This window comes from Mustelus asterias, chromosome 10, assembly GCF_964213995.1.
Source record: "Mustelus asterias chromosome 10, sMusAst1.hap1.1, whole genome shotgun sequence".
Classification (NCBI taxonomy): domain Eukaryota; kingdom Metazoa; phylum Chordata; class Chondrichthyes; order Carcharhiniformes; family Triakidae; genus Mustelus; species Mustelus asterias.
In genome coordinates, this window is record NC_135810.1 from 122,050,559 (window position 1) to 122,064,476 (window position 13,918).

Sequence of the window (13,918 nt, forward strand, 5' to 3'; positions counted from 1 at the left end):
TCCAGCCACCTTCGTATCATCCGCAAACTTGCTGATAACACCAGTTACACCTTCTTTCAAATCATTTATATATATCACAAATAGCAGAGGTCCCAGTACAGAGCCCTGCGGAACACCACTGGTCACAGACCTCCAGCCGGAAAAAGACCCTTCAACTGCTACCCTCTGTCTCCTGTGGCCAAGCCAGTTTTCTACCCATCTAGCCACCTCTCCTTGTATCCCATAAGCCTTAACCTTCTTAACCAACCTGCCATGAGGGACTTTGTCAAATGCCTTACTGAAATCCATATAGACGACAACCACGGCCCTTCCTTCGTCAACCGTTTTTGTCACTTCCTCAAAAAACTCCACCAAATTTGTAAGGCACGACCTCCCTCTTACAAAACCATGCTGTCAGTCACTAATGAGATTGTTCTGTTCTAAATGCGCATACATCCTGTCTCTAAGAATCCTCTCCAACAACTTCCCTACCACGGACGTCAAGCTCACTGGCCTATAATTACCCGGGTTATCCCTGCTACCCTCCAATCCTCAGGGACCTCACCTGTGTCCAATGAAGAGACAAAGATTTCTGTCAGAGGCCCAGCAATTACATCTCTTGTCTCCCTGAGCAGTCTAGGATAGATGCCATCAGGCCCTGGGGATTTGTCAGTTTTAATGTTACCTAAAAAACCTAACACTTCCTCCCTTGTAATGGAGATTCTCTCTAACGGGTCAACACCTCCCTCTGAGACACTCCCAGTCAACAAGTCCCTCTCCTTTGTGAATACTGATGCAAAGTATTCATTTAAGATCTCCCCTATTCCCTTGGGTTCTCAGCATAATTCCCCTCCTTTGTCCCCGAGAGGTCCGACTTTTTCCCTGACAACTCTTTTGTTCCTAACATATGAATAAAATGCCTTAGGGTTCTCCTTAATCCTGTCTGCCAAGAACATTTTGTGACCTCTTTTTGCCCTTCTAACTCCCCGTTCGAGTTCTTTCTTACTCTCTCTGTATTCCTCCAGAGCTCCATCTGTTTTCAGTTGCCTGGACCTAATGTACGCCTCTCTTTTCTTTTTGATCAGATCCTCAATTTCCCTGGTTATCCACGGCTCTCGAATCCTACCTTTCCCATCCTTCCTTTTTACAGGCACATGCCAGTCCTGCAGCCTTATCAACTGTTCCTTAAAAGACTCCCACATGCCAGACGTGGACTTACCCTCGAACATCCTCTCCCAATCAACGGCCACCAATTCCTGCCTAATCTGGCTATAGTTAGCCTTCCCCCAATTTAGCACCCTACCCTTAGGACAACACTCGTCCTTGTCCATTACTATCCTAAAGTTAACAGAGTTGTGGTCACTATTTGCCACATGTTCCCCTTCTGAAAGCTCTAGAGAATGTCAATATATCGAAGGAGGAAGTGTTGAGTATCCTAAATTGCATTCAGGTAGGCAATTCCCCAGGCCGGATGGGATTTATCCAAGGTTACTGTGGGAGGCAAGAGAAGAAATAGCTGGGGCCTTAATAGATATCTTCACATCCTCTTTGACCACAGGCGAGGTTCCAGAGGACTGGAGAATAGCCAATGTTGTTCCCTTGTTTAAGAAAGGAAGCAGGGATAATCCAGAAAATTATAGGCCAGTGAGCCAGTCGTCAGTGGTGGGGAAGCTTTTGGAGAAGACACTGAGGGACATTTGGAAGAAAATGGACTAGTTAGTGACAGGCAGCATGGTTTTGTACGGGGAAGGTCATGTCTCACCAACTTGATTGAGTTTTTTGAAGAGGTGACAAAGATAATCGATGAGGGAAGGGCTGTGGATGTAGTTTATATGGACTTTAGTAAGGCATTTGACAAGGTCCCACATGGCAGACTGGTACAAAAACTAAAATCGCATGGGATTCGGGGTGGGCTGGCTAGATGGATATAGAACTGGCTTGGTTATAGAAGACTATGAATAGGGAAGGAATAGAGGAATAAGGACCAGGGCAGAAGGATTTTTTTTTAGTTTAGTTGGGGCATTATGATCGGCACAGGCTTGGAGGGCCGAAGGGCCTGTTCCTGTGCTGTACTTTTCTTTGTTCTTTACCTCAGTCCCTTCCAGATTTTATTAATTGAATTGAAATTCCACCAGTTGCCGTGGTGGGATTTGAACCCATGTCCCCCAGAGCATTAACCTGGGGTCTCTGGATTACCTATACGCCACCATCTCCCCCTTTGCCTTAGTTTAGCTTTCTTTATTATCTTGAGAATCAAGACATTGGTGGGGCCACACCTGGAGTAGTGTACAGGGTTAGTCATTTTACCTAAACCTGCCTGAAAGAGAATGTGAGGAAAGCTCGTAAACTCATGGGGTGAGGGAATTGCCTTATTCAAGATTAAGTAGATCAGGCCTGGAATGTGGAAGAATGGGATGTAATCTCATTGAAACATATAAAATTCTTAAGGGGTTTGACTGGGTAGGCACCGAGTAAGTTCCTCTGAGGAATCTAAAACATGGGCTGACGGTATCAGAATAAGAAGTCGGCCATTTAGCAATAGAATTCTTTGGAATTCTCTACCTCAGGGGTTTTGCGGATGCTCAATTGTGATGTATATCTAAGATGGAGTTTGATAGATTCTTGGGCACCAAGGAAATTTAAAAATACAGCGATAGTGCAGGAAATGGAGGTGAAGTAGGAGACCATCCCCATGATCCTTATGAATGCTGGAGCAGGATTGCGTTCTTAAAATTAGAGCTAACCCGTTAATGGGAGGAAACTGTGAGATATCTTTTCACATGAAAGATAGTAAAAATCGGGAATCCCATCTCCCACTGCCAAAGGCAGTGTTTCCACAATTAAGAGCAATATTTTTCCTTAAGTTAAGACTATCAAGGGAGATGGAAGATTGGAGTTGAGTGGTAGACAAGTCAATTGAATGGAAGAGCAGGCTCTAAGATCTGAATAGCCTACTCCTGGTCCTGTGTTCTGATATTGACCAGCTCCTCTGTGTCACCCATTTCTCCCCAAACCAAAATGAGATCCATAAGACAAATGTAGGTCCCCAACAGACAGAAACAGGGAAAGTATAATAGGGGACAAAGAAATGGTCGAGCAACTGAATACATACTTTGGTTCTGTCTTCACAAAAGAGGACACAAATCAGATGCCAGGTGTAAGGGGAAAATACAAGGAGAACACACTTTAAAATGGCTGCCTGGCACATAAAGAGTTAACTGGGAAAGGAGCCAAAATAGCAGACACCGGCTCCCACTTATCAGAAATCACTTTAAATCAAAACCTAACAGACAAGCCATTTCTAAGTCACAGACAGTGACTCATAGTAAACAAACACCTCAGGAAGCCAAGCCAAGGGTCGAGATATCTTTTAAGATAAGGAAAACCAGAAACAAAAGGAACAGATTAGCCATAGGAAGAGCGGGAAATATGAATGCAAGAAAACCAATTAACACCTGTATGAGCTGAAACCAACCACCGATAGATACAGACATAAGGAAATGTACCCATTCATAAGAACAATACTATGTTAAATGTCGATATCTGTTTGTACCTGCCTAAAACGATGTGATAATGTTCAAATCACCAGTCCATCCATTGTGTAAAAAGTATAAAGATGGACCGCTCCCGACATTCTAGCGAGAAAAGGTCTTCTACTAACTTGTGCCTTATCTCCCGGAGCTCCGTTAAATAAATCGTATTTTCTGAATCTCGAAGTCTGACTAGTGGATTTTTCCCACAACACCAGGAATGTTGGAGAATGCAAGATTTAATGAGAGGAAAGAACTGAGGGAGATCAATATTAGTAGAGAAATGGTGCTGGGAAAATTGATGGGATTGAAGTTGGGTAAATCCCCAGAGCCTGATTATCTACATCCCAGAGTACTTAAGGAATTGGCTCTCGAAATAGTGGATGCATTGGCGGTTATCTTCCAGGATTCTATGGACTCTGGAACAGTCCCTGCAGATTGGAGGATAGCTAATGTCGCTCCAATATTCAAAAAGGGAGGTAGAGAGAAAACAGGGAATTATAGACCATTAAGCTCAATGTCGGTAGTGGGGAAAATTCTCAAATCCATTATCAAGGACTTTGTAGCAGAGCATTTAGAAAGCAGTGGCAGGATCAGACAGAGTCAGCATGGATTTATGAAGGGGAAATCATGCTTGACAAATCTGTTGGAATTCTTTGAAGATGTAACTAGTAGAGTTGACAAGGGGGAACCAGTCGATGTGGACTTTCAGAAAGCGTTTGACAAAGTCCCGCAAAAGAGATTATCGTGCAAGATTAAAGCACATGGGATCGGGGAAGAGTATTGAGATGGATAGAAAACTGGTTGGCAGAGAGGAAACAAAGAGTAGGATTTAATGGGTGCTTTTCAAATTGGCAGGCAGTAACTAGTGGGGTGCCACAGGGATCAGTGCTGGGACCCAGCTAGTCACAATATGTATTAGTGATTTGGATGAGGGAACAAAATGTAACATCTCAAAGTTTGCAGATGATACCAAGTTGGGTGGGAGGGTGAACTGTGACGAGGATGCAGAGATCCTTCAGAATGATCTGAACAGTTTGGGTGAGTGGGCAAATCAATGGCAGATGCAGTATAATTTGGATAAGTGTGAGGTTATTCACTTTGAAAGCAAAAACAAGAAGGCAGATTACTACCTGAATGGCTGTAAACTGGGAGAGGGGAGTGTGCAGTGGGACCTGGGTGTCCTTGTGCACCAGTCACTGAAGGTAAGCATGCAGGTGCAGCAGGCGGTAAAGAAGGCAAATGGCATGTTGGCCTTCATTTCGAGAGGTTTTGAGTACAGGAGCAGGGATGTGTTGTTGCAACTATACAGGGCCTTGGTGAGGCCACACCTAGAGTATTGTGTGCAGTTTTGGTCTCCTTTTCTGAGGAAGGATGTTCTTGCTCTCGAGGGAGTGCAGCGAAGGTTTACCAGGCTGATTCCGGGGATGGCGAGACTGATGTATGAGGAGAGCTTGACTAGGTTAGGATTGTTTTCGCTGGAGTTCAGACGAATGAGGGGGGGATCCCATAGAGACTTATAAAATTCTAACAGGATTAGACAGGGTAGATGCAGGGAGGATGTTCCCGATGGTGGAGGAGTCCAGAACCAGGGGTCACAGTCTGAGGATTCAGGGTAGACCATTTAGGACGGAGATGAGGAGACATTGCTTTACCCGAAGGGTGGTGAGCCTGTGGAATTCATTACCACAGGAAGTAGTTGATGCCAAAACATTGAATGTATTCAAGAGGCGGCTGGATATAGCACTTGGGGTGAATGGGATCAAATGTTATGGGGAGAAAGCAGGATTAGGCTATTGAGTTGGATGATCAGCCATGATCATGCTGAATGGCGAAGCAGGCTCAAAGGGCCAAATGGCCTCTTCCTGCTCCTATCTTCTATGTTTCTATAAAAATCTAAACCACATTAAAAAAGCGACCTTTCAGCCCATCAAGCCTGCCCTATCGGCTTATCAGATACATGCAAAAAACTACAATGTGAACGTAGACTAGTCCATCACACAAATCAGCCTTCCATCCATCAACTCTGTCTACACTACCCGCTGCCTTGGAAAAGTAACCAGCATAATCAAGAACCCCACACGCATCCCGAACATACTCTCTTTCATCGGGAAAAAGATACAAAAGTCTGAGGTCACGTATCAACCAACTCAAGAACAGCTTCTTCCCTGCTGCCATCAGACTTTTGAATGGACCTACCTCGCATTAAATTGATCTTTCTCTACACCCTAGCTATGACTGTAACACTACATTCTGCACTCTCTCCTTTCCTTCACCCCTATGTACTCCATGAAGGGTATGCTTTGTTTGTATAGCGTGTGAGAAACAATATTTTCTACTATATCCCAATACATGTTGCAATAATAAATAAAATCAAATGCAAAACATATATTGTTCATAATCCTCCTCAGCGAAGACTTGTATCTTGCTCAGGCCAGGATACCTATTCATTTTTGTCTTTGTTAATACAAGAATCTCTGCATTAGCTGCTCCCTGATAAAGCACCAAACCTCTGCCTAGAGAAACATCCTAATGTTCAGCTCCATAAAGAGACCATGGTCGATGATTGTATAATCAGAAGAAATCATCTACCCTGCTCCTGTTTGTTTGGCAGGGAGTTGGTGGGGGGGAGGGGGGGGTGTGGGGGGGTTTGGGCTAATAGACTGCTTATTTTCAGAGTTATTTCTGTCTGCAGTCTTGATTTCCGAGAAAAGAGAAGTGCTTTTGTCTCCTGAAGTGTTTTGTACTTTGTAAATTTGAGAAAACAACAGTAGCTGGCAGAACTACTTTCTGTTCTCTCTCATTAATGCGTGCTGGCTTTGCAAGCACACACAGTGGTTTCCAGCGACCATATCCGCCACATCTATTAAAAGCCCCTTCAGACCAAGTCTGGTTTGAAGTGAAACAATCAAACATTCCCCAGTGGGTTTCATATTCCCCAATTTAACAGCACCAGACTTTCTGCACACACAGCTCAGGAGTCACTTTTACCTTCTTAGTTTTGACCTGCTTGACTTTGTGACCACCTGGTTCAAACACGGACAAAGGTGCTGAACTCCAGAGGTGAGGTGAGAGTGACTGCCCTTGACATCAAGGCAACATTTGACCGAGTGCAGCATCAAGGAGCCCGGCAAAATTGGAGTCAATGGGAATCAGGGGGAAAACTCTCCGCTGGTTGGAGTCATACCTGGCACAAAAAGGAAGATGGTTGTGGCGGTTGGAGGTCAATCATCTCAGTCCCAGGACATGAGTTCCTCAGGGTAGTGTACTAGGTCCAATCATCTTCAGCTGCTTCATCAATGATCTTCCCTCCATCATAAAGTCAGAAGTGGGGGTGTTCGCCGATGACTGCACAATGTTCAGCATCACCCACCATCCCTCAGATACTGAAGCAGTACATGTTCAAATGCAATATCCAGGACTGAGTGTTCAAATGACATTTGACATTCGTGCCGCATGAGTGCCAGGCAATGACCATCTCTAACAAGACAGTTTCTAACCATCGCCCCTTGTCAATCAATGGCATCACCATCTCTGAATCTCCCACTATCAACATCCTGTGTGTTACCAGAAACTTAACTGGATTAACAATATAAATATTGTGGCTACAAGAGCAGGTCAGAGGCTGGGAATTCTGCGGTGAGTAACTCACCTCCTGACTTCCCAAAACCTGTCCACCATCTACAAGGCACAAGCCAGGAGTGTGATGGAATACTCCCCACTTGCCTCAATGGGTGCAGCTCCAACAACACTCAAGAGCTTGACACCATCGAGCACAAAGCAGTCCACCTGATTGGCACCCCTCCCACAAACATTCATTCCCTCCACCACTGGCATAGCATAGCAACAGTGTGTACCATCTCTAAGATGCACTGCAGCAACTAACTAAAGTTCCTTAGGCAGCACCTCCCAAACCCACACTATCTGGAAGGGCAAGGACAGCAGACAGCTGGAACAAAATCCTGGAACTCCCTCCCTAACAGCACAGTTCAAGAAGGCAGCTCACCAACAAAGGCAATTAGGGATGGAAAATAAATGCTGCTCGAACCAGCGATGCCCACATCCCATGAATGAATTTTAAAAATGAACACAAGTGCTAGAGTCGGGATCAGGTTTGTTTTTATGCATTTTACATAATGTGTTTATTCTTTCATGGCATGTGAGCATTGCTGGCTAGGCCACAATTTGTTACTCATCTCTAATTGCCCGTGAGCAGATAGTCCTGGGCCACCATCTTGAACTGCTGTAGCCCCTTGAGAAGTTGTTCTTGAATGGAACGGAATGGTTTGCTCAGCCATTTCAGAGGGGAGGGTTACATGTAGGCCAGATCCTGTAGGTGTAGTATAATATGACACACATCGGGTTAATGTGGCACTTGGTACAGTACTGCCCACACAGTGATGTAAAAGCCCTTGAGGCCAATCTAGTTCAAACAAAGATGGAGACAGTTTTTTTTATTCTTTATTGGGATATAGGGGTCACTGGTGTGGCCAACATTCATTGCCCATCCCTAATTCTGCATTTAAGAGTCAACTGCACTTCTGTGGGTCATGTAGACAGTCCAGATAAGGACGACAGATTTTTTTCCCTAAATGGGAAGTGAGCCAGATGGGTTTTTTGTGACAATGGTTTCATGGTTATCAATAGACTTTTAATTCCGGATTCTTATTCAGTTCAATTTTCACTATCTGTTGCGGTGGGATTTGAACCTAGGTCCCCAGATCATTACCCCCGGTGTCTAGATTACTAATCCAGTGATAATACCACTGCACCACTGTCTCCCCTAGTTCCTAGCTTGATCCCTTTATTGTATATATGTACATAGTTCTTGTAGTTAATAAATATACGCAGTTAACCGACAAAGACTTCTAAACCTACCCAATGGTAACCAACACCCTATAACAGTAAGACCAAAAGACCATAAGACAAAGGAGCAGAATGAGGCCACTCGGCCCATTCAGTCTGTTCCGCCATTCAATCATGGCTGATATTTTTCTCATCCCCATTCTCTTGCTTTTTCCCCATAACCCCTGATCCCCTTATTAATCAAGAACCTATCTATCTCTGTCTTAAAGACACTCAATGACCTGGCCTCCACAGCCTTCTGCGGCAAAGAGTTCCACAGATTCACCACCCTCTGACTGAAGAAATTCCTCCTCATCTCTGATTTAAAGGATCGTCCCTTTAGTCTGAGGTTGTGCCCTCTAGTTCTAGTTTTTCCTACTAGTGGAAACATCCTCTCCACGTCCACTCTATCCAGGCCTCGCAGTATCCTGTAAGTTTCAATAAGATCCCTCCTCATCCTTCTAAACTCCAAGGATGGCAAATTTCCTTCCCGAAAGTGAACCAGATGGGTTCTTACAACAATTGATGATAGCTTCATGGTCAACATTACTGAGACTAGCTTTATATTCCAAATTTACTCATTGAATTTAAATTCCACCAGCTGCCCTGGTGGGGTTTGATTGCACGAACATAATCACTATTTTACCCTACACCAAGTCCTGCCTTAAATATTCTATCACTGATTGTTGTAAAAACCCATCTGGTTCACTAATGTCTTTAGGGAAGGAAATCTGCCATCCTTACCCTGGTCTGGCCTACATGTGACTCCAGACCCACAGCAATATGGTTGACTCTTAACTGTCCCCTGAAATGGCCGAGTGAGACACTCAGTTCAAGGGCAATTGGGGATGGGCAATAAATGCTGACCTTGTCACATCCCATGAAAAAGTAAAAAATGAAAAAATCAATCTCGCAATCCGCCAGGCCCTCAGTTGCTATTCCAAAGGAAGCCTTTGAGATGTATATTTACATAGGGAATGACTCGGCACAGTAGCACAGTGGTTAGCACTGATGCCTCGCAGTGCCAGGGATCCGGGTTCAATTCCTCCCACAGCCCAGAGATGTGCAGGTTAGATGGATTGACCATGCAAAATTGTCCCTTAGTGTCCAAAAATGTGCAGGTTAGATGGGATTAGCCATGGTAAATGTGTGGGGTTACGGGGATAGGGCACAGGAAAGGGCCTGCGTAAGACACTCTGTCAGAGGGTCGGTGCAGTCTCAATGGGTCGAATGGCCTCTTCTGCACTGTAGGGATTCTATAATTCTATGAACAAAGGGAAAAAGAAAGATCACACTTCATATTAACAGCAATGTGCAGCCAATACTTCATGGAAAAAGCCAGGAGAACTGATATTCGAGAAACTAATTTATATCCCAAGAAGATCCCACTAATCACAGCTGTGTTACTGATTTGAAAAATTAAATCCGAGAGTAATGGAGGTTTAGGCAGTTTGCCACGCTGTATTGAGTGCTCAATCCAAGGCGAGTATGACAATTTATTGACTTTGACCTTCGTGCACCTCTCTCCTTGCCAACAGGGACAACTCAGTGGTAACGAATCTCAGAGAATTCCTCATTCCTCTCCAATACCACCTCAGCCCTGACAACCTGTTTAAAACCAATGTTCCAAGTTGTTCTCATCATCGCTGTCTGAGTCTGTTTCTCAATCTCTTTGTTCTCGTGATACCGAGCGTGATTTCCATAGCTAACAACCTGCTATTTGCCATCACAAACAAACTAAAAAAAGATTTCTATTGCGTCTTACATTTCCAAACAAACACAGCTTGCGTTTGCGTAACACTTCCAAGGGAGCCAAATAAAGTTGATACTGAGCCTTCGTAAAGGTGGGGGGGTGTTGGGGTCGGGGGGTACCTGAATAAAAACAAAATACTGCGGATGCAGTAAATAAAACCAGAAAATGCTGGAAAATCTCAGCTGGTTTGCCAGCATCTGTGGAGTGAGAAACAGAGTCCATTTCGAGTCCGTATGACTTCACCAGAGAGAGATGTGATGGATTTTATATTGTATAAGATGGGAAGGAGCAGTGGGAGCAGGGTGAAAGATTAGTGATTGGTGAAGCAAGGGAGATAGGATAAAGGAAATATTTGGACAGCTGGGTCAAACGGGTAGATTTTAGAGAGCAGCTTAAAGCAGAAGAGAGATGTAGAGACATGGACTGGTTTATGTTTATTTAAGACAGAGATTGGTTCTTGATTGCTAAGAGGATCAAAGATTATGGGGAGAAGGCAGGAGAATAGGGTTGAGAAATTTATTAGCCATGATTGAATGGTGGAGCAGATGTGATGTACTTAAGGGCTTAATTCTGCTCCTATACCTTATGGTTTAGGGAAGGAATCCCAGAGCAGGTAGAGTGATGGAGATGGCAGTGCAGTGGTAATGTCACTGGATCAGTAATCCAGAGGCTCAGGCTACAGTGGAATTTAAATCAATTAATAAAATCTGGAATCAGAAAGCTAGTCTAATGGTGACCACTAAACAATTGCCATAAAAATCCATCTGGTTCACTGATGTCCTCAAGGGCGCGGGAGGTTTAAAAGCAGGCCGCACTATCCAGCGGGCAGCGTTGAGAGCGGGCGGCGGAGTGAGCAGGTGGCAGAGTGAGGGCTGAAGGACTTTGGCTCAAAACGGGCTTCGGCGAGAACAGGCGAGAGTAGGTTTTTTCCCCAGAAAGTTTATTCTTGTTTTTCTCCAGAGTAAAAAAAAATGCCAGGCAAGATGTTGGAATGCTCCTCTTGCAAGATGTGGGAGATCAGGGAGACCTCCGGTATCCCTGACGACAACACCTGCAAAAGATGCATCCAGCTGCAGCTGCTAGCAAAGCGTGTTAGGGAACTGGAGATGGAGCTTGAAGACTTCCATCTAATTCGGGACAATGAGAAGTATATAGGCAGTAGCTTTAGGGAGGTAGTTACACCTAAGCAGCAGAGCACAGGAAATTGGGTTACTGTAAGGAGAGGAAATGGAAATGTGAAAGGACAGGCAGAGCAGGGTTCCCCTGTGGCCATACCCCTCCACAACAGGTATACTGAATTGGATACTGTTGTGGAAGATGCTTTACCTGGGACAAGCTGCAACAGCCGGAACTCTGATACTGAGTCTGGTTTACAGCGCAAAAGGGTGGGAGGAAGAAGAGGAGAGCAGTAGTGATAGGGGACTCAATGGTCAGAGGTACGGACAGGAGGTTCTGTGGTCGGGACAGAGACTCCCGCATGGTTTGTTGCCTCCCGGGTGCCAAGGTCAGGGATGTCTCTGATCGCGTGCACAGCGTTCTAAAGTGGGAAGGTGATCAGCCAGATGTCGTGGTACACATCGGTACAAATGACGTAGGTAGGAAGAGTGAGGAGGTCCTAAAGAGTGAGTACAAAGAGCTTGGAAGGAAGTTAAAAAGCAGGACCCCGAGGGTAGTAATCTCAGGATTGCTACCTGTACCATGTGCCAGTGAGGATAGGAGTAGGATGCTTGGGCAGTTGAACACATGGCTGAGGAACTGGTGTAGGGGGCAGGGTTTCCGATTCTTGGATCATTGGGACCTCTTCAGGTGGGACCTGTACAAGAGAGACGGGTTACACCTAAACTACAAGGGGACAAATATACTTGCAGGGAGGTTTGCTAGTGTTACTGGGGAGCGTTTAAACTAGATTTGCAGGGAGATGGGAACCAGAGTGCCAGAGCAGATAATGAAGCAGGGGTAAAAAGACAGGTTAGTTCAAGCAAAATCACAAATGGAAGGGTTGAGTGTGGTGGAAATAACCTTGTGAGGTGTGTCTGTTTCAATGCCAGGAGTACTGTGGGGAAGGCAGATGAGTCTACGGAAATAGGGCAAACAGGTAGGGAGGTCATGGAACCTTTACAGATTAAAGGGGAGGAGGTGCTTGCTGTCTTGAGGCAAATCAGAATGGATAAATCCCCAGGACTGGACAGGGTATTCCCACGGATCTTGAGGGAAGCTAGTGATGAACTTGCAGGGGCCCTGGCAGACATATTTAAAATGTCAGTATTCACGAGGGAGGTGCCGGATGATTGGAGGGTGGCTCATGTTGTTCCGTTGTTTAAAAAAGGTTCCAAAAGAAATCTGGGAAATTATAGGCCAGTAAATTTGACGTCGGTGGTGGGCAAGTTATTGGAAGGTGTGATAAGGGAAAGGATCTACAAATATTTGGATAGACAGGGACTTATTAGGGAGAGTCAACATGGCTTTGTGCGTGGTAGGTCATGTTTGACCAATCTATTAGAGTTTTTCGAGGAGGTTACCAGGAAAGTGGATGAAGGGAAGGTGGTGGATGGTGTCTTCCTGGATTTCAGCAAGGCCTTTGACAAGGTCCCTCATGGGAGGTTAGTTAGGAAGGTTCAGTCGCTAGGTATACATGGGGAGGTAGTAAATTGGATTAGACACTGGCTCAATGGAAGAAGCCAGAGAGTGGTTGTGGAGGATTGCTTCTCTGAGTGGAGGCCTGTGACTAGTGGTGGGCCGCAGGGATCGGTGTTGGGTCCATTGTTGTTTGTCATCTATATCAATGATCTGGATGATAATGTGGTAAATTAGATCAGCAAATTTGCTGATGGTACAAAGATTGGAGGTGTAGTGGACAGTGAGGAAGGTTTTCAAAGCTTGCAGAGGGATTTGGACCAACTAGAAAAATGGGCTGAAAAATGGCAAATGGAATTTAACGCAGACAAGTGTGAGATATTGCACTTTGGAAGGACAAACCAAAGTAGAACGTACAGGGTAAATGGTAGGACTCTGAAGAGTGCAGCTGAACAGAGGGATCTGAGAATACAGATACAGAATTCCCTAAAAGTGACGTCACAGGTGGATAGGGTCGTAAAGAGTGCCTTTGGTACATTGGCCTTTATAAATCGGAGTATCGAGTATAAAAGTTGGAGTGTTATGGTAAGGTTATATAAGGCATTGGTGAGGCCGAATTTAGAGCATTGTGTACAGTTTTGGTCACCTAGTTACAGGAAGGATGTAAATAAGGTTGAAATAGTACAGAGAAGGTTCACAAGGATGTTGCCGGGACTTGAGAAGCTGAGTTACAGAGAGAGATTGAATAGATTGGGACTTTATTCCCTGGAGCGTAGAAGAATGAGGGAAGATTTGATAGAGGTGTATAAGATTTTGATGGGTATAGATAGAGTGAATGCAAGCAGGCTTTTTCCACTGAGGCTAGGGGAGAAAAATACCAGAGGGCATGGGTTAAGGGTGAAAGGAGAAATGCTTAAAGGGAATATTAGGGGGGCTTCTTCACACACAGAGTGGTGGGAGTGTGGAATGAGCTACCGGATAAAGTGGTAAACGCTTTTAACATTTAAGAAAAACTTGGACGGGTTCATGGATGAGAGGGGTGTGGAGGGATATGGTCCAAGTGCAGACAAGTGGGACTCGGCAAAAAATGGTTCGGCACAGACAAGAAGGGCCAAAAGGCCTGTTTCTGAGCTGTAATTTTCTATGGTTCTATGGCAGGAAAACTGCCTCCATGTGATTCCAGATACACAGCAACATGACTGATCTGAAAATGCCTCTCTGAAGTGGGCCAACAGAC